This window comes from Protopterus annectens, chromosome 14.part0, assembly GCF_019279795.1.
Source record: "Protopterus annectens isolate FY-2018-M chromosome 14.part0, PAN1.0, whole genome shotgun sequence".
NCBI classification, from domain to species: domain Eukaryota; kingdom Metazoa; phylum Chordata; order Ceratodontiformes; family Protopteridae; genus Protopterus; species Protopterus annectens.
The window spans coordinates 108,636,297-108,662,684 of record NC_056748.1 but is presented as its reverse complement, the minus strand read 5'-3'; positions in this window follow the sequence as shown (position 1 = coordinate 108,662,684).

Here is a 26,388-nt window from a genome sequence, read left to right as displayed (position 1 = left end):
GGGCTTTCGGATATTGGCTAAGGCTCTTGCCACCCCATAGTGCCTTTTTTAGGCAAGGCTCAAAAGACAAACCCACCTCCTTAGAAAACAAAAATGGAAAAAAACTAAGGGTAATGCTGCTCAACGCCAGAAGTCTAAATCTCAAGATGCAGGCACTTGATGCACTCCTCAGCATGGAGAACATCGGCGTCTGTGCAGTAACTGAAACCTGGTTTAAGGCTCCTGAGAGCACCCCAGCTACCAGGCTATACCTCGTATCATGCTTTTGGCCCCAAAACCAGGCCGAACCACAAAAGGAGGAGTGTCCATATTCATCAAGGACACCCACACCTCCAGGTTAGTAGCAACACATGAAGCATCAGAGACCATACAGGTGCAACTAACCATAGGCAAAACTGCTATACAACTGGTAGCATGTTACAGACCACCCTCCCAATCTCAAGAACCCCACTCAGCCTTCCTGAAGACATTGGAGGATATGAATGTATCACAAAATACCATCATACTGGGAGACTTCAACTACCCAAACATAGATTGGGTACATTATTCTAGCCCTAATACCCTAGCCCAAAGGTTCCTGGAATTCATAAATTCAAATGCACTGGAACAACTAGTCACCTCTCCCACTAGGGGAGATAATATACTAGACCTGATCATCACAAACATGGGGACAAAATGCTCCACACCGGAAGTATACCCCTCACTAGTGAGATCTGACCACAAACTAATCACCCTGGATATACATATCCCACCTCCACCCCTAGCACAAAAGACCACAGTGAAAAACTTCTCAAAAGCAGACTTCACTCTTCTTAAGACTGAGATGGTATCCTTTAAGCCCACTGTGCCAGTGGATACCACATCCCACAATGCCAAATCCTTTACAAATGCTTTCAATGGGCATCTCCAAGAATGCATGGATCATGCAATCCCAAATAAATCCAAGTCCCTCTCCACCAAAGGCAAGCGTCCTGTCTGGTGGACCTCATCCATTAACAAATTGTATAACAAAAGAAGGAAGCTACTGCACGTCAGAGCAAAATCCCATGAAGGGAAGACATCTCTGATCAACATTAGCAGAAAACTACGTTCTCTCATAAAAACATCCAAGGCCAACTTTGAGAGAAAAATCGCTAAGGACACTAAAGATAACCACAAAGCCTTCTTCAGCTATGTTAGAAACCTGGGCGGAAACCCTCAGATATGCTCAGAGTTGGTTCACAACAACAAAAATACACTGAACCCACAGATATTGCCAACATTCTGGCTGACAGGTTCAGTGCAAATTTCTCCCTCCCTCACCCCAAAAGAAGAAATACTTATCCCAGCTGAATGTAATCTCCCTGTCATCTCAGATGTCCAAGTGAGAACCACCTAAACAAAGCTAAAAACACAGCATCAATGGGACCTGGCGGTATCCCGGGTTGCGTGTTACGTGAACTCAAGAGGAGCTAAACCCACACATAAAAATGCTATTTAACCTTAGCCTTACTTCAGGATATGTACCTGAACACTGGCGTACAGCAACAGTGGTCCCACTCCACAAAGGGGGTGCCTCTACAGACCCTGGAAACTACCGCCCCATAAGCTTAACCAGCCTGGTCTGCAAAGCTATGGAAAGAATCATTATGGAACTCATAAACAGAGACATAGGGACCTACAGACACTTGACCCCACCCAGTTCAGCTTTGTAAAGGGCAGATCCTGCCTTTTGAACCTGGTTGACTTTTTCGAAACAGTCACTAGAGCCATTGATGAGGGCAAAGCAGTCCATACAGCCTACCTGGACTTGGCTAAGGCCTTCGACACAATACCCCACTCAGGCATCATAGATAAGCTCAACAGCTTAAATGTAAACCCTTATGTCACTAGATGGGTTGCAAACTGGCTAAAGGACAGAACCCATAAAGTTAAAATCGCTGGAGCAATGTCAGACTCAAAGCCAGTCACAAGTGGTGTCCCACAGGGATCTGTCCCGGGACCCCTTTTGTTCGGCATTTATTTCTCAGATGTTAAAGCAAACATGGGAGGGCTGTGGCTGACAAAGTTTGCAGATGACTGCAAACTAGGTGCCATAGTCGATACACCAGCGGACACATACATCCTACAAAAAGGCCTCACAGAAACGGACAACTGGTGCTGGAGTCACGGCCTTAAACTAAATGCCAAAAAATGCATAGTCATCCCCTTTGGGAAAAACAAAGTACCCACAAATTATCACATAGACAGCAACCCACTGAGTACGGAAAAAGTAATCAGAGACCTAGGGACCCAAGTCGACAGCAACCTCTCATTTGACACCCATGTTGCCAAAGTGGTTAGAAAAACATTCTACCTTGCACACCTCCTCATGAAGGGATTCACATCCAGATCCAAGGATGTCATTGAACCCCTATACTCCTCCCTCATCAGACCCATGACTGCGTACAATGCCCCATTTGGTATGTACCTCACCCGGCATTTGCAACAGCTGGAAAGACCACAAAAGTACCTCACCAAGAGGATCAAGGGTCTCCAACATATGTCTTACTCTGCCAGACTAAAGAAACTTCAGCTCTATTCAGTAGCATACTGCCTGTTCAGAGGTGATCTCTGCCTGACGTACAAGGCCATGTCCAATCAGGATCTGATGGATATGCTCCACCTCAAAAAATCCAAATCCATCAGGACCACGAGAACTAAAGACTTAAACCTCGGCACAAGTATGAATAGGACATGCTGGAGGGATAGATTCATAACCCAGAGGCTTCCCATGCTTTGGAACAAGATCCCAGTTCATATTAGGCAGAGCCCCTCACTGACTCTCTTCAAGAGAAATCTTGATGAGTGGATGGGAGATCGTAAGTTTACCCCAGGGGTCACATCTGTGTCACTGCTAGACAGGGGCACAGTAAACTAATTCTATTATATAAGGGGACCTTCATTGTGTCACTACTAAACAGAGGCACAGTATTCTAAATTTATTCTGTACATTTTTTGTACCATTTCATGGGGTGGCAAAAGCCACATCACTATGGCTAGGCTTACAAATGCCCCAGGGCAGATAGCCTAGTACTATACTATGAAACTATGAAACTATGAAACCAGCTCCCTCTATGAGGCAGTGGGCAAAAGTAAGTTAACTGGAGCTTTCTTAATAGACCTAAAATGCACTTTTCATAACTCTCAACCATACAGATTTCCGCAGAGTGTCCAGATTTGTGCCTCATATTTTTGGACCATTTTTCATAAAATTGTGATTCTCTGGCAAAGCAGTGACAAGTCATTAAAGACTAAAGTCAGAAAATAATGACAGACATTTGAGTTTTCAAACTTCACACCCTTCAGAAAATTAATGCTAACACAAAACCTGCTGTTCTATTAACTTTCTAACTTTGTAAGAGAAATATTTAAAAATTGTCCTTGTGTTTGGGTCTTTGTCCCCTCATTATTTGGCTTTGTCCAAATTTCTTGCTCTAAGAGGTTAAGAGGCATGTTTTGAATAGTCATCCACAGCCTACTACCTAATGTACTTGCAAATAGTGCTATTGTGGAAAAGGCACTCAAAAGATTTTCTGCTTACCTTCATAAAAGAACATAAAAGCATGACTAGAACACATCAGAAAATGTAAACTTGAAAAGGGGCGGAGCCTAGATTGCCAACTGAGAGCAGTGAATTTTGAGAGCTCCATAAACTAGTATAATAATATAGGAAAGTTTTATTATTTTCAAGTTTAAAACATTAGACATCTATAGATAAACTATAAAACTACATAAATATCAATTTTGGTGGAGATATACAAACATTTTCCTGTCGATTAACTTGGAGATATATTGAGTCACTGAATATGAACAACTCAAGGAATTTTCATCCAGATGCTGCTTTGAAAAAAGAACTGCAATTGATGACATCTACCTTACAGAAATTATCTTTGAAGATGGATGGCTTTAAAATGACTTAGAAAACCTCAAATTAAATCCTCAAAAACATACTGATACTCTTAAGGAAAAAAAAAATATAGAGACTTCTCTAAAATGACATTGAAGGGAGACTGACAGAAGAAGAATTCCAAAAAGAATTTATGCTTAAACAGGATACATGGTTGTTTAACAAAATAGATAACTTAGAAAACAGGGTAAGGAGAAACAACATAAGGATCTTTGGTCTGCCTGAAAACACTGAAGGAGAGGACATTATTTCATTGTTAACATCCTGGATTCATGAATTTTTAGACTTGAAAGAGGGACTTTCATTTGCAATTGAAAGGGCAAATAGAGCACTGAGGAAACCTGCTTCTAACTCAACAAATCATCCACCTAGATCCATAGATATAAATCTTCTTTCATTTCTGGAAAAGGAACTAATATTAAAATCTGCTTAGAGAAAATCATCCTTAAAATACAATCAAAGCCTGATAAGGTTTGACAATGATTATTCTTCCAGAATACTAGAACAAAGGAAAAAAGTCTGGCCAATAATAAAACTGTTGAAACAAAACAACATTAAAGCACAGCTGGCCTTTCCAGCCAAGGCAAAAGTACTTTTTGCTAATGAGATGAGAACCTTTAATGACTTAGAAGAAGCTGCTATATTCATCAAAAACAACAACATTGTGTCTATCCCAGAAGAAATGGAATGTATGGTCCCTACTCTTGAAATAATAAAATAAACAAATCATTGGACTAATGCTAGAAAGAAGAAACAAAAAACTGATTCCAAGACAGCTGTCCCAAAAAATAACTCTTACAACTACATCTCTCAAAGTATCAAGTGATATGGTACATCACTTGTCACCTGTTTTTATTTAAAAAAGGAGGGTTTCTTAAACAACTGAGAAACAGTAATGATTTATTCAGAATGTTCAAAGAATCCAATAATTATTCACAAAGGAAGGTCAAGATGGGTTACTATTTACATTATATATAAGCCAAACAAAGCAACATATAATAGAAACATATGCGTTTCTATTCCCCTACTTGAACTCAATGAATACTTATCTTGTTCATGATTCATTGTTTCATTGTTTTTATTTATAATAATTTAAGTAATTAATTAACTAATTCATCAGAGTTCAGACTCAAATGTAACAAATTAACATCATATATAATAGTAGTAACAGTAGAGTGTTTTGAAAAAAAATGCTGTCAAGGAGACTAATGCCTTCTTCAGTTAAAGTATGATTTAGATATGTCATGTGTATCCTGGTTAAATAACAGTAGCAAGCTCTTAGTACAAATGTCATCATTATTCTGTCTAAATATACTTAATATCAATTATGGCAGATATCATGGCTACGAGTGCTGTTTGATCAATCCTGAAATGGTGTGCAGGGCTGCAGCTGTGTCTGGCAGCTAGTACAAATGTCATTATTATTATGTCTAAACATAGTTAATACCAATTATGGCAGATATCATAGCTTCAAGTGCTGTTTGATCAATCCTAATTGGTGTGTGTGGATGCAGCCGTGTCTGGCAGCTAGAACAAATGCCATTATTATTCTGTCTAAACATAGTTAAAATCAATTAGGGCAGGTATCATAGTTTTGACTGCGTTCTGATTAAGCCTAACATGGTGTGTGTGAATGCAGCTGTGTCTGGCATCTGTTGTATGTTGCCATTTTCATCTCCAGGAAGCTGTGGGTTGTGGGTTGTGATCAAGGTTTACTGTAGCTTGTGTATTAGGAAGAGACATTTGGTGTTTTAGCCTGGATCCAGGGGAAGAGAGTGGATAAAACTATGATTTGGGATATTTTGGCAAAGAATAGTTTGATTATACATCTGCTGAGTGAGAGGTGGGAAGGCTGGAAGAATGTGTTATCTCTTGTTTTGGCGGCTTGTTGGTAGGGTTTTTTTTATCTGTTTGCTCTCTATTCTTTTCCTGGCTGCTGCCTTGCTGAAAGGGAGGGAATTTAGACTTGAAGTTGCAGAGAAGTGAAACTTTGCTTCATGTGCATCACGAGCCTCTGGTATGCAGTACACAGACACACTAACAGAAACAGATGCTCCCAGGTTGCTATGGTAACGGAGACAGATTGATGATAATGCGTAACAGCTCTGAGGAGACTCCGAGATGATTCTCGGCAAATAAGTTTTTGGTTTAAAATAAAAAATATATATATAATAAAAGGGCTATTTTAAACCACATGTACACATATTGATGGTCTCCCAACACTTTGTTTAGCTCATTAAGTTGATTCTTGATAAAAATAATAAATAAATAAATAATAAGTGCAATTTTATATTTAAAATGTATTTTGGTCCAAACACATTAAGGACTTACATAAGAGTAGAAGTCTAAGTTATCGTGAACGACTAAGAGCACTTGGTCTTATGCAGTACCGTTTGCAGTGGTCTGAGAGGTGAGCTTGCTTGGATGTGTTCGGCATATGGGGATAGCTGATTCTAGGGGTGTTTGGGGTTACTGCGAAGTGCTAGAGAGTCATTAGATTTCCTTCGTGGAAATATCTGTGGGAATGGAAGGTGTGTTGAGTGGTTCACTGGCAGAGTGGCCACTGCATGGAACATGCTGGTAAAATGGAATAGGACAAATATTGGCTTGGATATGTAAGAGCAGCCTGGAAACACACCACATGAACTAGTGAATGGTATTCTGGCAAAACTGGAGGGTCATTGTTGCCCGTGCCTAAAATAATGATATGTGTGTCTGTAAGGATGGAAATATACTTATAACAAATAAGAAACTAGAAGAGTCTCATAATTTAAAGTCTATGGACTGTATAAACATGCTTGGAAGGAGCTAATAATAAGAATAAGCATTACATCTTGTGGTCTCTCAAATAACTAATCAACAGCCAAAAAAAAAAACATAAAACACACCCAATAGTTATGTAATGTATGATTTTAGTAAATCTAGACATAAAATATATAATTGTCATATAAGATGAAGCAGTCTGCTGAATTTAGATATTAAAGACAGGATTTAATAAAATGGTCTTGTGTATAATAACACTATTGTCTTAACTTGTCATAAATGACATACACTAAATTGAACATCAAGGGGAAGCATGATGATTTTCTTATATAAATAAATATGCATAAGTCATGTAATTCCTTTAATTAGAATTATAGTTTTGTAACCCATCTTGAACATATGCGGTTACCAAGGTAACTAATTCTTATACATGACAAAAAACTGACAAAGTTGTTCAAGAGAAACAATAGAAGCCTGAATTTGAAATGTCACAGAATGTAACAATCATATTCTGAACAAATAGTATTAAATTGACAATAGACACTCAGTTTAATAACATGGGCTTGTGTATAATAACACTACGGTTTTACCGTGTCATAAATGACATACACTATATTGAACATCAAGGAAAAGCATGATGATTTTCTCATATAAGTAAATGTGCATAACAAGTCATATAATTGCTTTAACTTGAATTGTGGTTTTGTAACCCATATTGATTATACATAATACTTAAGCTGTTACCAAGGTAACTAATGTTTTATACATGGCATCAAACTGACAAAGTTGTTCAAGGGAAACAATAGAAGCCTGAACTAGGAATGCCACAGAATGTAACAATCACATTCTGAACAAATTGTATTAAATTGACAATAATCATTCAGTATAAATTTTGCTAATTATACAAAATAGAATGTTGCCATTTAAATCTAAAAACTTTCAGTATATGCCATAAAATGGCAATTTATGAATATGGAAAGGGAACTTGTAATCATTAATCACAATAAGTAAATTTGTTGTTTTAAACCTATAATTTCACTCTTTTCATAATTAGAAAGGACAGATATGAAAATCCTCATGTGTAGGAAATGGGGGGAAGAGGGATGCACTGATAATTAAAATGCACTAACTTTCATCAATGTTCACATAAAACAAACAATGGTTCAAGTAAGTTAGCAACAAACAAAGTGATTACTTAAATGCAGGCAAACAATGAAATATAACTTCTGATATATCCAGTAAAATACACGGTATTATAAACATTAGGTATGACTATTTTACCATCTATTTATATTAAATAATATGTTTTTGAAAGACTTCATCAATAAGGGTGAATATGTTAAATAACTTTGTGCTATAATCTTTTACTGAGGTTTTATATATGATACATCCTACTTTATTATGATTGAATTGCTTGTTATCTATCTTTCATGTGATCATTAATTGCTTATACAATAAGTAGACATTTATATTGTATTAAAATTCTGTCTAATCTACAATAGTACTATATCTGTTCAAATAATATAAATATTGCTAATTCCTATTACACATATTCTCCATATGATAATTCAATTTATGGAGCTCAGATGTTCTGGATTGTCAAGGTATGTGTGATAATCTGAGGGACTTAGGTTTATCCATCAGAGTAGGAATGATTTTCATTCCATGGCTAGTGCAGATCTTAGTTTTGCTAACATTTATTAATTTAAATTTATTATTTCATAAAAAAAAAACATTTATAGTATGCCTGACCAAAACATTACTTTATTGGCAAACGCTCAAAATATAACACTGATAATTTCCTTTAAAAGCTTAAACATATACTTTATAGTTATCAGAGGAAAATGTTTAAAGGTCACAATAAAACAAAAAATACATAGTCTAAATAACCTAAGATGGATTTAACTTTATTATCTTTAAATACCAGTGGCTTAAACAATCCTAGCAAGAGATCAAATCTACTGAAATATTTAAAACTGAGCAAAACACAAATAGTCTTCCTTCAAGAAACTCATTTCAAAACAAATAACAGTTACAAATGGAATCCTAAGGAATATGTGATACTGGCACAATCCACTTATAAGAGAAAGACAAAAGGGGTAATAATCTCATGGAAGGCAAATGTGATTAACCCAGAAATCATTTATAATTATGAAGATAAAGAAGGTCTAATGGCATTAGTAATAGTTAAATATAATAACATGATATGGATCATAGCCAATCTATACTGGTTTCCAGGCATTAGAATAGGAACTGTTAAAAAACACTTGGATTTCATTTCCAATAATTATAAAGGCAACTTAATATTAGGAGGAGATTTTAACTGTATATTTGATATTTCTGAAACTACAAATAAAAGACCGCTGCATACATCTGCTGTATCAAAAGCTTTAAACAAGTTGGTAGGATCATTTCATCTAGTAGATACTTTCAAATTTAAATAAAATACATCTTTGTTGTTTTCCCATCAAGATCACAGATTGGGTACTCAAATTAGAATAGATAAAATATTTGTTGCCCATGACTTGCACTCTAAAATCATTAATTTCTCAATCACTCTCTGCCCCTTTTCAGATCACAATTCATTGATACTAAAACTTCAAAATGGGTACACACCATTAATCTTTAACTCCAGAATTTCAGCACATATAACTAAATTGAAAGAGTTCACACCCTGGTTATTATCTGAATTAGAGTTCTTCTTAGATATTAATTACACCACAGAGATAAATAAAATAATGCTATAGTACTCATTAAAAGCTGACATATGGTAATACCCTAACTTGGTATAAAAAAAAAATCAGATAATGGGATTGTGAATTATCAGATCTACAATCCAAACTTTTGCCAGTAAAAGCTGAAAAAAATCAAAATCATTTGGAGATGAAAAAGAAAGTAGAAGCATTAAACAATAAATACAATGAAATTCTAGCATGTAAAGCTAGTTTAGCTTTAGAAAAACTAAAAATTAATACCTTGGCCGCTTCGCCCAAATATCTACATAATTTATCCACAAGAATCAAAATATAATCAAAAGCTAATAACATTAAAAGTATCTTACATGAAAAAAATGGAAAAATGTCTCGGATATAGGTGACATTCTTGATGCCTATAGAAATCACTATATGGAACATTTCCAAAAAGAAAATATACATATCAATCAATAAAATCTAGATGAAAAATGTTCTAATATAAAAAAAAAAACAGAAAAATTAAAACTAGATCTCCAGTCACCCATATCCTACAAAGAAATTACAGATACAATAAAAGAGGGTAAAAATAAAGCTCTAGGTATAGATGGCCTAATTATGGAAATATATAAACTTTTTTCTTCAAAGATACTATCCTTCTTCCATAAAACTCTATTAGAAATTCAGTCACAAGCTTTAATACCACCCTCTTGGAGATATTCCTTAATCACACCAATCTTAAAGGAAAACAAATCCCCAAACCTCTGTACCTCATATAGACCTATATCATTATTAAATAATGACTATAGGATATTTATGACAATATTAACTAACATAATGAAAATACTACTATCCAAAACAAATAATGATCAAACTGGATTTATATATCATAGACACACACGTGACGATATTAAAAGGATAATTTATCTTATAGATTATGTTAATTAAGAAACAAAAGAAACACTCATAATTGGCTTAGATATAAAAAAAAGCCTTTGATTCCCTAAATTGGGACTATTTAATCAAAATCCTAATGCTATTTGAATTTCATGCATGCTTTGTTCATCTCCTAAAGCATATACATACAAATAATTTAGCGTATGTCAAGTTAGGTCCTTTTATCTCTGAATCTATACATATAACAAAAGGCACTAAACAAGGATGTCCCATGTCACTGATTCTATTTGCTGTGGCTATTGAAATATTGGCAGATTCAATTTGTAACAATATAAAAATCAAAAGAAGTGATGATTATGAACAGTACAATTCTAAAGTAATGCTATTTGCTGATGACATACTACTAACATTATCTAATACAAAAGAGACATTAGAAGAATTAGATATATTAATTGACAAATTTCACATGATTCAAGACTCCATTTCAATAAATAAAAATTTTTATTTTTAAATAAAAAAAATAACTGCAGCCTAAGGGGGATCAAATCATAGGGAAACAAGAATCTACCTTAAAATATCTAGGAATTGAGTTATGCAAGGATAATTATTTTATTTTATTTATTTTATTTTATTTTATTTTACATTTGTTTACCGGGCTAGTCCAACTGAATACATGTCCATTTTCAGTAGAGGCCCAGGGAGTTAAGCTCCAAGCTAGGACAATGAAATTAACACAATAACATCTAAGGATACATGAGCTAGATAATAAACTATTAACAGTATGTGTAACAGGTTATCACAGTAAAATGTACAGTGCAGAATACAGGCATAACAAAGGATGCAAACACAATCTAAATTTACAGTGCATAATATAGGCATAATAAAGGAATGTAAATGCAATCAAGGTAGTCAAGAGATAATTAGTAACATAGTTTAAAAAGGAAGGAGTTGCTTTTAATGAGTAGACGGGTTAGGAAGAGTAGAGTATATAGAGACACTTAGACTAGTCAGGTTTAGAGCATGGGCATAACCAGTGTGTATTGAAGAATACTTTCAATTTGTTTTTGAAACAGGATAGTGAGGGAAGTGTGGAGAGTTCATTTGGAAGGAGGTTCCAGGCTTTTCCAACTATATTAGAAAAAAGGGAGTCACCAGCTTTATTGTTTGTTTTAGTAGTATGTACTAGAAGTTTCTGAGAAGACCTTAAGAATTCCAGGTTTTTATAGGGAGTGATTAGTGTGGAGAGAATAGGTGTTTTGGAAGGTTTGTGAAAAGTGTTGTGGGCTAAGGTTAGCTGATGGAATTTAATTAGATTTTGTAGTTCAAGCCATCCTAGCTGCTTTAAATTGAGGCAGTGATGGGTTCTAAATGGATTTCCTGTTGCAAATCTGGCAATATTATTGTAGGACATTTCCAATTTGTTAAGATTATTTTAGATAGGTTAGTAAAAATAGGTGAGGCATAAAGAAGAGAAAAGATTAGATGAGTGTGTGCTATTGTGGTTCGAGCTGAAGGTAGGAGAAAGGATTTTATCCTATAGAGAGAGCCTAGCTTTTTGTTGACAGTTTTTATAGTATTGTTAATATGGATGTCAAAGTTCAGATTATTGTCAATGGTGACTCCTAATAGTTTGGTGGATGGTTCAGGGGATATAATGGTTTTATTGGTAGAGTTAACTGAGAAATGAAAAGTAGGGGGTAAGGTTGATTCTTTGGAAGGTAGACTGAAATTGTTAGGTGATAGTTGACTAGCTAATGTTTGTATAGCATCAGTAAAAAAGGTGTTAAAAGCATTAGCTATATTCATTGGTGTTTTGTGTTCAGTATTTTGAGGGTTTGGAGTAGTGGATTGCCCTGGGTGGAGTAGTTGGTTGATACTAGACCAAAATTTCTGTGGTTTGTTTTGATTGGCTTGTTGGGGTTGGAGGTAGTAGTTTTTTTTTTTTTTTGTCAGATATTATAGCTTTCTTAGTTTCATTTCTTAGTTGTCTAAGTGTTTGTTGGTCTATAGGTTTTTTTGTTTTCCTCCATTTTGCCCAATGTTTGCTTCTATCATTGATTTTATGTTTGGTTTCCTTAGAAAGCCAGGGAGCATGTTTGGTTTTAGTTCTAACTAGTCTGGCTGGGGCATGGTGGTTGAGGATGGCAAGGAAGTTGGAGTTAAAGTAACTAACGGCTTCATCTAAATGTAGGTTTTGTAGGGGTGACCAGTTGCATGCTCTTAGTTCCATCTGGAAAAGTTCAGGGTTAAAGTACTTTTTAAACCTGATGTTTTTAATGGATGTTGGGGAGGGAAAGTTAATTTGATGTCTGATGATATAGGTAAGAGAGTGGTCACTTAAATCATCAAGGAGGGTTCCTGAGTCATAGATTTGAGGATGATGGTTAATGAGGATCCAGTCTAGTAAGGTTGATTTCTTGTTAGTTTTATTTGTCCTGGTAGGGGAGGTAATGGTTTGGGAATACCCATATAGGTTAATATGGTTTGAGGGGAGGATGCTGCAGAAGCAGGTCCAGTCAATATTTGTGACACCTAGGATAATGGTTTCTTGAGTCAGGTTTTGGGAAAGCCAGAACAGTATATTTTCCATGGTTGCTATGTTATTACCAGGAGGTAGATATATACAGATGACATAGATGGATTTGGAATTGTTAAGAAGAAGTTTGGAGATAAGAATTTCTGCATTGGAGTCAATAGGTGGTTTACAGTTATGAGTAGTTAACTGTAAGCTAGGTTTATATAAGATAGCGACCCCTCCACCTTTCTTAGATGTTCGGTCTAGTCTTAGGATATTATATCCAGGTGGGATGATTTCATTGTCTTTGGTTGAAGGTTTTAGCCAAGTTTCTGTTAAGCAGAGAATATCAAAGGAATAGATTTCAGTTCGAGCTTGGAGTTGAGTTACTTTATTATTTATACTGCATATGTTAAGATGAGCAATTAAGAGGGAGTTAGATGGTCTATAAAGGGCTTGGGTACGTGGTTCTTTGAGGTTGAGGAGAGAGATGGGAGTTGTTGGGGGGCCTGGGTTAGGGTGGATGTTACCATCCTTTATAGAGAGTAACAAGCTTAGATAGTATGGGTTTTTGAATCTGCTGTATAGAGATAGACATTTTTTGGGGGTTAGATTGTTGTACTTTGTGTGTAGAGTTCTATGATATTTAGGAAGTGTGTAATTAGATGTGGATGTTATATTAGCGTGAATAAAAAGTAAAGGTGAGTATGGAGAGTTGGTTTCTTTTTTGGGATAGTTTAGGTTTGGGTGTAGTGGGTTCTCAAATGAGGTGAAAAGATGAGTAAGGATTAAAGGAGGTAATAGTGAGAGTGTGAATAAGAATGTGACACAAGATGGGATAGACTGAGTATTCATTATTTGGATAGATATTGGTTCTTTGTAGGTGGAAGATAGAAATATATTGGGTGGAGACGAGAGAGTGAGTAGGGTATGGTGAGATAGGAGGAGAGTAGTGAGAGGGTAATATTTGTGCAGTTAGGTAATAGGAGAGTTTGTAGGGAGAAAGGATAGAGGGAAGAGTGATTGAGAAGAGGAAATAGTGTGATCACGAGGTATTATTAGAGCGTACAAGTGAGAGGAAGAGGTGTGGTTAGGAGGTTATGGAAAGAGGAAGGGGTGTGGTTGGAGAGTGACAGGAACAGGAAGAGGTGTGGTTAAGGAAGCGGGTAGAAACAGATACTGAAGCAGTTAATGAAAAACAATCAGATAGGCTAGTTCTGGTGATAGAATGGGAAAGAATAGGGGCTAGAAAGTGTCTGTAGTCTGTATATGTGCAGGGGAAAGGAAAAAAAGAGAAGGGAGAGAGGACTGGGGAGGTGTCAGTGGACAGTAAAATAGAAGGAAAAAGCAAAAGAGGCCGCTAGTAGCCCTTCGGGGACTACTGAATTTAAGAAATGGGGTAAGGAGTTGATAAAGAGAAAAAGGGTAAGAGTAGAAAAAGTCTGGCATTAGGATGCCATCTAGTGGGCAAGTCTAGTATAGCTAGTTAGATTGAGAGGGAGTAACAATGGTAGGCTACAGATTGGAAAGTGGGAAAAAAACAAGGGAGGGATCTATACAGGTGGGAGGGAAGAGATAGTGAAAGGTTATGTAGAAGGGGAAGCAAGGGCTGCTGGCTGTCCTAGCTCAGGCCTGGGTATGGCATGTGAAATTTGGTACAGTCAATAGAAAGTCTTTCTTGTTAGAATTATTCAGCAGACATACTTTACTGTTTTCCTTGATAGGGGATTGTAGAATTATTATGCAATTAGGTGAATTAGTCTCAGACAACTACAACAATATCATCAATACAATTAAAATATCTGTGGAAAAATGGAACAAAATAATATTAACATTTGAAGACAGACTACAGTTAATAAAAATGATTTTACTGCCCAAGATCCTATATATAGCCTTGGCAATACAACTATTACCAGAAAGGAATATACTTAAAGAAATAAATTCATGCCTAATATAATTTGTATGGTTTCTCAAAAGAAACAGAATAGCTTTAATACATCATATCAGACCATGGAAAAAGAGAATATTAAACTTTCCTGAAATAGAAACATATAAAAGCATCAATATTTAAAACAATCTCAGATTTTTTAATCCAAATTACTCTGCAAATTGAACAGAATTACTTACTGTAATATCGATAAATGAATTTGATTTACAAAAAAAATGTCAAATAGATAAAAACAATTTGCCGTGGCACATTTGCATTAGTATGTAATATAATATAACTAAACCCACTAAAACTCATATGATTAATTATTATATTGACTCATTTAGGAAAATTATTAATGCAAATATAGATTTAAAAATCTGGTTTGATCTTTTAGCACCATTTATAGTCACAAAGAACTTTCCACATAAAATATATAGAGAAAGGAAGAGAAAGGATTTGATTGCTGGCTCCAATGTATCAAAGAAGTAAAAGTTTTAGATATGCAAGTAATAAAAACAACATGCAAAATCCCACAACAGCACTAACTTTACAGAGTATTCTGTCATATTTGCAAGATTTACGTACAATAATTAACAATTCTTCATTTAAAGAAATACCTAAATTGACAAAATACAGATATGAAATCATATATAATGACTTTGACATGGGAAACAGTATTTCAAAATTTTATAAAATATTGATAAACTATAAAACAACACCCAAAACCTCATATTGGAAATATATAACAAAAATATACTCAATACAGTTAACTGGAGATATTAAAACAAATATCTAATCAATAAAATATACATCCTTTGCACAATACTGGAAAGGTTTTAATTGGAAATGCTTACACAGAGCATTCTTAACCCCAGATAGGATCAGTTAGTAGATAGGATTAGTTCTTCCATAAAAGGAATATGTTGGAGATGTGAGCAAGTACACAATGCAGATTGGAATCACATTTTCTTTGATTGTGTTAAAATTAAGCCATTTTGGAATGGTATTAATAACTTTCTACAAGTTTTATTTAATGAATCATTTTATTTAACTAAAGCTCTTGTATTATTAAATGTGAACGAAAGTCCTCATTTGAATAGGTCAAACATGTATCTAGTATGACTTATACTTGCAATTTCAAGGAACTGTACAACAAGAAGAAGGAATACAAACACAATACCAACTTTGGAAGACTTCTACAGCCTACTGAAGACCACAGCATTATCAGAAATTAAAATTAAAGAACTAAGAATTTATCCTAAGCCATTTATCAACAACCCTTGGGGAAAAGTCTTATCATTGATTAGCACTATACAATAATTTATCAGACACTCTGATAATGGATTGGACAAACTTTTAAAATAACAGTATATATTAAGATCTGTTATAGTGTCAGGCTAATGTAAATAGTGCACATAGTTATTTAAGATATCATGTATAAATACTATGGAATTCATTGAAATGTATTTGAAAAATAAAAAAAAATGTCTGAGCAAAAAAAAAAGAAAATGTAAACTTCCCAGGTTCAAGTGCTTCAAGGCTCAAGACCCAACACTAGTCCTGGATTCATTATTGCCTACACTAATTCTTCACTAAGTGTACACCATTCTGAGTGAACAGGCAAGAAAAGCATAGGTGCCAGCATCTTCCTACTAATTTTAGTTTTCCCATTGATTTGTTTGAAACCTTAAATATCGATGAGGTTCATAAAGGTTACCACAAAGTGTAGACTATATGTACACTTAGTGTAATCTTTCTGAGTGTCTGGAAAGCACAAAAATGTGGTAGGGATGTTCTTGAATACAGATCATGTACACCTACTATTCTCAATATTCAAATATAATCTACCTTATGAAGTGCCTAATCTTAACTGCACATGTATGCAGGTAACATAATAATAATTGACTCCAACACATCTATTACAAAACTTTAAGAAAGTTCCAACAGGATTTCAGTTCAATATGCAAGTGGCTAACTGAAATACACCCAATAATAAACTATAAGAAAACAACTGTGATTCTTTGCACATATCCACTTTGAGTGGGCAGAAACAAATGCACCAATGGTTGGAATCCCTGAACTGCATTCACTGAAAAAAAGAAAACAGTTGAAAAAACAAATTTTTATTTGTCCCCCAAAATGGGGTGGCAAGCCCCCTAGAACTTATATATACCAACTCAACATTCACACAAACTCGAAGAAGAGGAAAATTCTCCCCAAAGGGCCATAATTGCTGGTACAACACACCAACAGTGATTTCCTGTAAAAGAACATCAACCATTGTCAGGTTGAACCTTGAGCAACTAAAGCTCAAGAGTTCAGTCTTCATCTGCCATTAGGGTACCATCTTGCGTACTACTCAAAAAAGTCAAAGCTAGAAGATCCATATCCATGCTTAATTCATATGGTTTTCAGCTTCCAGCAATAACCAAGCAAATATAAATAGGCAAAGCATTCAATCAAAATTTAACTTTCTCCATACATGCAAAACATCACAAATGTAACTCTCTAGCAATTAACTCAAGACAGCCTAGTGTCTCATTCAGGGGCTTCTGCAGTAACATCCTACTGACCACTCTAGGTGGTAAATATTACTTGACGATGTTTGCATTAAGAATTCCAAAGCCATGCTACATATAAGGTATTAGAAGAATTCCATGAAGTCAAACACAATTATACAAATATTTGACCTCTGTCTGGTGAACCAAAGAGATATTGAATATCATTTGTATATTATTTATTTGTTTTGCAACAATTTTAATATTTCTAAATATCTCAACAATCAAGGGATGCAGAACTGCTTGACTTACATGAAAGCTGTCTGTTGTATGAAGAAAATGCTGCAAGTACAAATATGACTCAGTCATTGTCCATGCTGGTGTGAATGACCTGAGACGTACCTCCCTGGACTACATGAAAAGAGACATAGAGGAGCTCTCTGGGCATGTAGCCCAGGCCGGTATGACCCTGACCTTGAGTAGCATCTTAACCTCACCAAGAATTATGCCACAATATGAAGACAAGATGATCAATTTCAACAATTGGCTTAAGTACTGGTGTCATTCAAAGGGGATCCAATGCCTGTCAGCTTGGGATGATATGCTCGACAAACCACAATTCTTCACTAGGGATGGCTTGCACCTGTCACCCCTGGGCTTTCGGATATTGGCAAAGGCTCTTGCTACCCCCATAGTGCCTTTTTTAGGCAAGGCTCAAAAGACAAACCCACCTCCATAGGTATCACAAGGGATAAGAAACTAAGAGTAATGCTACTAAATGCCAGAAGTCTAAACTTCAAGATGCACGCACGTGAAATTCTCCTTAGCATGGAGAACATCGATATCTGTGCAGTAACAGAAACCTGGTTCAGGGCTCCCGAGAGCACCCCAGCACTACCAGGTTATACCTCATACCATGCTTTTCGGCCCCAAAACTTGGACCGAACCACAAAAGAAGGGGGAGTATAAATATTCATCAAAGATACCCATACCTCCAGGTTGGTGGCAAAGCACGAAGCATCAGAGACTATCCATGTGCAACTAACAGTGGGTAAAACTGCCTTCCAGTTTATACCCTGCTACAGACCACCATCCCAAACCCAGGAACCCCACACAGCCTTCCTGAGAACACTGGAGAATATGAAGGTCTCTCCAAACACCATTATATTGGGTGACTTCAACTACCCAAACATAGACTGGGAGCATTACTCTAGCTCCAACATCCTAGCCCAAAGGTTCCTAGAATTTATAAACTCAAATACTATGGAACAACTTGTTACCACTCCCACAAGAGGGGAAAACATACTGGACCTGATCATCACCAACATGGGGACTCTATGCTCCAGACCAGAAGTGTATCCCTCACTGGTAAGATCAGACCATAAACTAATCTCACTGGATATTCACATCCCGACCCCTCCCCCTGCCCAGAAAACCACAGTGAAAAACTTCTCTAAAGCAAATTTCACACTCCTCAAAACTGAGGTGGAATCCTTCAAAGCCCCCGGGCCTGTGGAAAATACGGCCCAGACCGCAGAATCCTTTATAAACGCATTCTATGAACACCTTCAGGAATGCATGGATCATGCGATCCCAAATAAAACCAAGACCCAATCCTCCAAAGGCAGACGTCCTGTCTGGTGGACCCCAGCCATAAACAAACTATACAATAGAAGGAGGAAGCTACTAAATGATAGAGCAAAATCCCAAAAAGGGAAGGCATCACTGATCAGTATTAGCAAAAAACTACGGGCACTCATAAAATTGTCTAAGGCCAGCTTCAAGAGAAAAATTGCACAAGACACTAAGGATAATCACAAGGCTTTCTTTAGTTATGTTAGGAACCTGGGTGGTAATTCCCAGATATGCTCAGAATTAGTCCAAAATGACAAAAAATACACCGAACCCACAGACATTGCCAACATCCTAGCTGACAGGTTCAGCGCAAACTCCCCCCCACCAAAAGGGCAAATATCTATCCCAGCAGAGTGCTACCCCCCTGACATCTCAGATGCTCAGGTAAGAGCCGCCCTCTCCAAAGCAAAAAACACAGCATCAATGGGACCAGACGGTGTCCCAGGCTGCGTCCTACATGAACTCCAAGAAGAGCTAAACCCAAACATAAAACTACTGTTCAATCTCAGCCTTACTACAGGACATGTGCCCAAAGAGTGGCGTACACCAACAGTGGTCCCTCTCCATAAAGGTGGTGCCTCAACGGATCCTGGAAACTATCACCCCATAAGCCTGACTAGCTTGGTCTGCAAAGCTATGGAAAGGATCATCATGGACCTCATAAATAAAGATATTGGGGACCTACAGACACTGGATCCTACCCAGTTCAGCTTTGTTAAGGGCAGATCCTGCCTCTTAAACCTGGTTGATTTCTTTGAAACAGTCACCAAGGCCATTGATGAGGGGAAGGTGGTCCACACAGCCTACCTGGACCTCGCAAAAGCCTTCAATACAATACCCCACTCGGGCATTATAGATAAGCTCACCAGCTTAAATATAAACCCCTATGTCACTAGATGGATTGCAAACTGGCTCAAGGACAGAACCCACATGGTTAGAATTGCTGGAGCCATGTCAGACTCCAAACCAGTTACAAGTGGTGTCCCACAAGGCTCAGTCCTGGGACCTCTCTTGTTCGGTATATATTTCTCGGAGGTACAGGCCATCATGGAAGGACTGTGGCTGACCAAGTTCGCAGATGACTGCAAACTGGGCGCCATAATCGACTCTCCAGCCGACACAAGCATCCTCCAAAAGGGCCTCATAGAAACAGACAACTGGTGCCAGAGGCATGGCCTCAAGCTAAATGCCAAAAAGTGTATAGTCATCCCCTTTGGCAAAAACAAAGTGCCCACAAATTACCACATAGGTGGTAATCCATTAAGTACAGAAGAAATAATTAGGGACCTGGGGACCCAAGTTGATAGCAATCTCTCAATTGACAACCACGTGGCCAAAGTGGTTAGAAAAACATTTTATATAGCCCACCTAATCATGAAGGGATTCACATCTAGATAAGGGGAGGTCATCGTGCCTCTTTACTCATCCCTCATCAGGCCCATAATTGAGTACAATGCCCCTTTTGGGATGTACCTTACCAGACACCTGCAGCAACTGGAAATACCCCAAAAGTACCTCACCAAGAGGATCAAAGGGCTCAAACAGATGCCATATGCTGCCCAGTTAAAGAAACTCCAGCTCTACTCAGTGGCATTCCGCCTGTTCAGAGGCAATCTGTGCCTGATGTATAAAGCCATGTCCAACCCAGAATTAATGGACATGCTGCACCTCAGAAAATCCAAATCCCATCGAGCTACGCTCGAGACTTGAACCTCAGCACTGAAATAAATAGGACATGCTGGAGGGACAGATTCATAACCCAGAGGCTCCCTTCACTCTGGAATAAAATCCCAGTCCAGGTTAGGCAGAGTCCTTCATTGACTCTCTTCAAGAGGAATCTTGATGAGTGGATGGGATATCGTAGGTTTACCCCGGGTATCTCTTCTGTGTCACTGTTAGACAGAGACACAGTATACTAACCTCGAAAAAGGGCTAGCAAAATAAATTTAAAATGGGTGGCGAAAGCCAAACACATTCTGGCTAGGCTTATAAATGCCCTAGGGCAGATAGCCTAGTATGAATCTATGAACCTATGAATCTATGAATAGTTGTGAAGTTATCTTAAGCTACTACTACTACTATTACAAAAGTTAATATTTACTGTGTTTGCTGTGGCTCAGAAAATCTAGTTTAAGACCTAGATTTGAATGAATGCAGCTATTGCGAGAATTCTTTTATGCTGAATGGTTTGTCATTCACAGTTTTCTAGTAACACGTATGGTTTTAGAGATATGAACATCCGTTTAACATCACAGGTGATAACTTCATCTTTTTAAAATGCTTAGGCCACACCCACTGTGAGTTAGAGTACAAACTCAAAACAGCACCAGTGTGGATGGGGGGTTAAGGCTAATTTGCAGGTACTCAGATTCACTTCCTATACAGTCTAGAAGAGCTCTTGCATTTCAAATTGTATAGGTTCATAGGTTCATAGGTTGGTACAAGGCTATTGGCCCTAGGGCCTATGCAAGCCTAGCCATAACAATTCCCTGGATATTTCTTCCCACAATATTTACTTCTCTAGATCCCTGTCTAGCAGGGTGACTGACATGATCCCTGGGGTGAATTTCCTATCTCTCATCCAATCATCAAGGTTCCTTTTGAAGAGGGCCAATGAGGCGCTCTGCTTGACATGTATGGGCAGTCTATTCCAGAGTATGGGGAGTCTCTGGGTCAGGAACCTATCTCTCCAGCATGTTTTGTTCATTGTCATGACAAGGTTTAGATCCCTGGAGTGTGTGGCTCTGAGGGATTGGGATTTCTTTAAGTGGAGCATGTCCACCAGCTCAGGGTTTGACATGGCCTTGTATGTTAAGCAGAGGTCACCTCTGAGTAGACGATGTGCCACAGAGTACAGCTGGAGTTATTTTAGATGGTCAGCATATGGCATCTGCTTTAGGCCTGTGATTCTTTTAGTGAGGTATTTCTGGGCCTTTCCAGCTGTTGCAGATGTCTTGTGAGGTATATAATCCTGAACTGAGTACCATGTGGCCTGGTTTAACTTATTCAAAGCCAGAGTGAAACTGAGGTTTAAACCATTGAACAATGTGTAAAAGGCATACACTTCATGGTAGACAGGATCCTGGACCATGGCTGGGTGAAGGTATTCTCACACAGCCACCCAGACACACCTCCATGTGTGCACATGCACTCACAGACACAGACACACACACACACACACACACACACACACACACACACACACGCACAATGGCACATTGATATTATAAACAGAACATTCAACTCCCGCAGGCTATCATCCATGGACAGGTTCCACTGCATTGGCCACTCACGGGTTTATCATGCTCATGTTTTTGTTCTGGAAGATCAGAAAGCTTAGTGTTCTACTTTTACTTGTGGTGATTGGATTATATTTCCAATACTGTCACTATATCATAGCATAAGAGGAGTGCTGCACTCTTGAGTGTGCCATCCTTCTGATGAGATTTTAAACTGAAGTCTCATCTGCCTGAGTTGTGATAGGTCAGGTCAGTGTAAAAGATGACACAGCACTTATTAAAAATAACAAGGGGCCTTTATTGAAAATATCACTCAGTACATGACATAACAATTTGTACACAGCAGAATAAGTATATAGAAGGTCCCTGGTGCTCCGGCCAAATTTATCTTAGACAATATGAATACCTCCTCAGGTGTCCCCTGAAAATAAGCTACTAGCCATTGAGACTAACTTAGTGAAGTGTAAATAAAAAAAACAAATTGAAAACAAAAGACTGAAGAAATTCCTCATTTTTGGCCAGCACCAACTGGCATCTATAAATGTCATTATATATCATACATAAAGTTATTCATTAGCATAGAATGTTATGGAGCCAGATTTTCTGGCTTTGTCTGCACTGTAGCAGGAAATGCAGAATGTAGTTTTGCTGTAATAAGTTACCTGTGTCCTCCATACCTCTAAGTCTCTTACATCTAGAAATCTGGACAAAGACTGACAAAATGGGGTGAAAAAAGGCCCAAAAATAGGGACATATTTTAAATATTGTCCTTATGAACTTAGAAAGTTGTTAGAGTAAAACAGAATGTTTTAATATACATTTTTTGAAACATTTGATGTTGGAAAATCAAATGCATGTCATTATTTAGTGACTTCCATCCTCAGGCCATCCCAGTGATTTGACAGAAAACCACAAATTTTATGAGGAACAGGCCAAAAATATGAGACAAAAAATCTGGACAGTCTGCAAAAATCTGTATAGTGGAGAGGTGTCCTCCTACTCTATATTCTGGAAGAGGCATTCCTTTCTGTGGCAATCAATACAGCAATGACATCATGACAGAGAGCCTTCACTATGCTCAAAGTCTTGCAATGTCTATAGAACAGCATTGTGATTTTACAGCTAGCTCAGTATGGAGGGAATGCCTCTGTATCTCTGGTAAAAGCAACATGAATTTCCATTCTCCACAGACCCTATTATTACTACATTTACTAACAGCAATGATCCTTGAGGAGAGAACTTGTCACAAACTAGCGTTCTGTGCTTTTGCAGCACAAATTATCTAACTCTTTCACTTACTATTTCATTTTTAATGCTGAGTATTAGTTCAAAACCTTTCAGTGGTTTCAGTGTACTTTAGTCAGAGCTGTGGATCTCACTACATTACTTTAATTAGATATGAGTATATAGATAGATGGCTAGATAGTTTTATATATATATATATATATATATATATATATATATATATATATATATATATATGTATATATATATATATATATATATATATATATATATATATATATATATATATATATATATATATAGTTCCCCCTCAGAAGGTCAAATGGCTGAAATCTCGAAATGCATATGGTCGGGATCACATGCTCGAAATTTCAGAAGCTCAACCTTTTGAATGGGGATCGGCATACAGCACAGAACAGAAGATTTCCCTTTCTGTGCTGCAGTGCAATCTCGGAATTGGAATAAATAAATAGTGGGGGGTGTGGGGTGTGCAGCACGGCTTGCCTCTCTGCAGAAACATTGTTTTGTATTTTTTTTTTTACTTCCCTTTCAGAAGGTTGAACTTCTGAAATTCGAGCATATGGCTTCGGCCATATGCATTTCAAGATTTCAGCTGTTCGACCTTTTGAAGTTGAACTCTCTCTCTCTCTATATATATATATATATATCTATATATATATCTATATATATATATATATATATATATATATATATATATATATATATATATATATATATATATATATATATATATGTATATGTTAAAGGAGCACTTAATTTAGTTGAAAGTTTTTAAAGTTGCCATTTGTTTTGGTTGACAGAAGAGGTGGTCTACAGGTATGTGATACTGACAACCCCCCAGGGTTTGGAAATATGCCATTTCGCCAGTAATGTGCCATCAGAGAGTTAGCATATATAATTAGCAACAGGTGTGGTTGGTGCAGGGGGGGGCTCACCCATTTAAAAAAATCCTCAGGTATTCTTACACGCTCCAGTGTTTTGTCTTGCAGCATACACAGTGTTGTCTGTTGTTTATTATTTATTGTCAACGTTAGTGTCGTCAGCATTTGGGTGTTTAGATTATCTAAAGTTATTGAAAAGACAGACGCATATATCTATCTCTCTATATAGATAGATAAATAGATATGTGTGTGTGTGTGTGTGTGTGTGTGTGTGTGTGTGTGTGTGTGTGTGTGTGTGTGTGTGTGTGTGTGTGTGTGTGTGTGTGTGTGTGTGTGTGTACTCGTGTGCATGGTAGTTGCTGTGTACTTGCCTCCTTTAGGACAAACCGGCAGCATTTCCCATTAATGATACCTGCTTCTGATGTTCTGCTGTGGCTAGCATCCAGTCTTCTTACTGACACTGGCATGTGTTAATTGGCTTGTATGTCCCTTGCTGGTGATAAGTGCTATGACAGACTGTTATAATAGCATTGTATTGTGTTGTACTGTAAATGTTTTGAACATTTTTTTCAGATACATTCATTATTCTAACATTGTTATCAGTGAAAATGTCCAGCCCTTCTGCCTGCTAAATTAATAACCTAAAATTCCCAGTGGATGGGAATTCAAGAGTCATATATACTTTTTCTATGCTAAATTTTACTTGAATTGTATGGAGATGCTTTGTGTATACAGGTTTATATGAGGACAAGGGATCATTTTGACATTAGAAGAATCATGTTACATTTTCTCTGTTATAACTTTTGTTGGCTCTATTTGTTTATTTCAGTGCAGTTCTTCTCAGTAGTCTGTAATGAATTGTTTTGCAGGAATGGTACAATTTGCTTGTGTGGGGACTGAGTGGAGTGGAGTTTTTGTAGGGGAGTGACCAGTACATTTGTGGCCATTCCTCTTCTCTATGAAGTTCTGGAACCTCTGGAATAATTATAATTAAAAGAGGAATGCTCCCAGCATGGGGAATGTGAGCAGCTTACCTCACAGGAAATTATATTTGCTAGATTTCCATTTATGGATTTATTTGTTGATCACCTCCTGCTATCTTCTGATTTGTTGTACTTTAAGTTTCTGTGTTTCCATATACCTGTTTCACAATTAGGATGGTTTTAACTGACTGAACTAGAATCTTAGAACACTTTAAAATGTCAGTTTGGTAGCAGGTATGAACTGAGGTCAGAAACATTACCTTCAGAGGTCAAAATAAGTGTGTGTATCTGTGTGTGTGTCCATGTCTGTGTTCAGAGTTGTGTTTACCTGTTACACACACACACATGCATGTGTGTGTGTGTGTGTGTGTGTGTGTGTGTGTGTGTGTGTGTGTGTGTGTGTGTGTGTGTGTGTGTGTGTGTAACAGAGTAGAGGGATTCTCTTCCAGTGGTATGAACCATCATTTGAAGGAGGCATTAAATTAAAGCTTCATTTTCTAATCCTGATGCTAGAGTTATCTTGTTGTATGTGTCCATCCATCTGTTTTCTGTGTTAATCAGCACATTGGGCAATGAGCTCCCTCCAGCACTCATTGTTTCTATAGTGGTTACATTTTTACAAGGTCGGGTTGCTAGCCCAGCGCCCAACCCTCCCCCATGTATACACATGGCATCGGGAACACCACGCTCACACACACTCTCATACCTTGGTCAATTTAGAATGTCCAATCCACCTACTGAATTACTTTGGAATGTGAGAAAAAAACAGGGCACCCACAGGAAACCCACGTGAATGCAGGAAGGACATACAGGTTGTGTGTATAGGTGGAACAAAAAGTACACAATAAAATTAATCAGAGAAAGGAGAAGGAGTTGCTTGGTCTTCTGCTTGAGTTCTTGGTGTGATGTATACTGTTTGGAGTTTGTATGCTGTCTATATGGCCCCTGTATTTCATCTATGTGGTCCCTGCCTCTGTGTGGTTTTAAGAAGATGGACTGGCTTCCTCCAACACTCCACAGATATGTCATAGATGAATTGTTTTTCCTCCAATTTGTTTGTATGTAAACTTGTAGGATATATGCATTTGTCCATGTTGTGATAGACCTGGCTTGTCTGGGACAAAGACAGTCTATCTATCTATATATATATATATATATATATA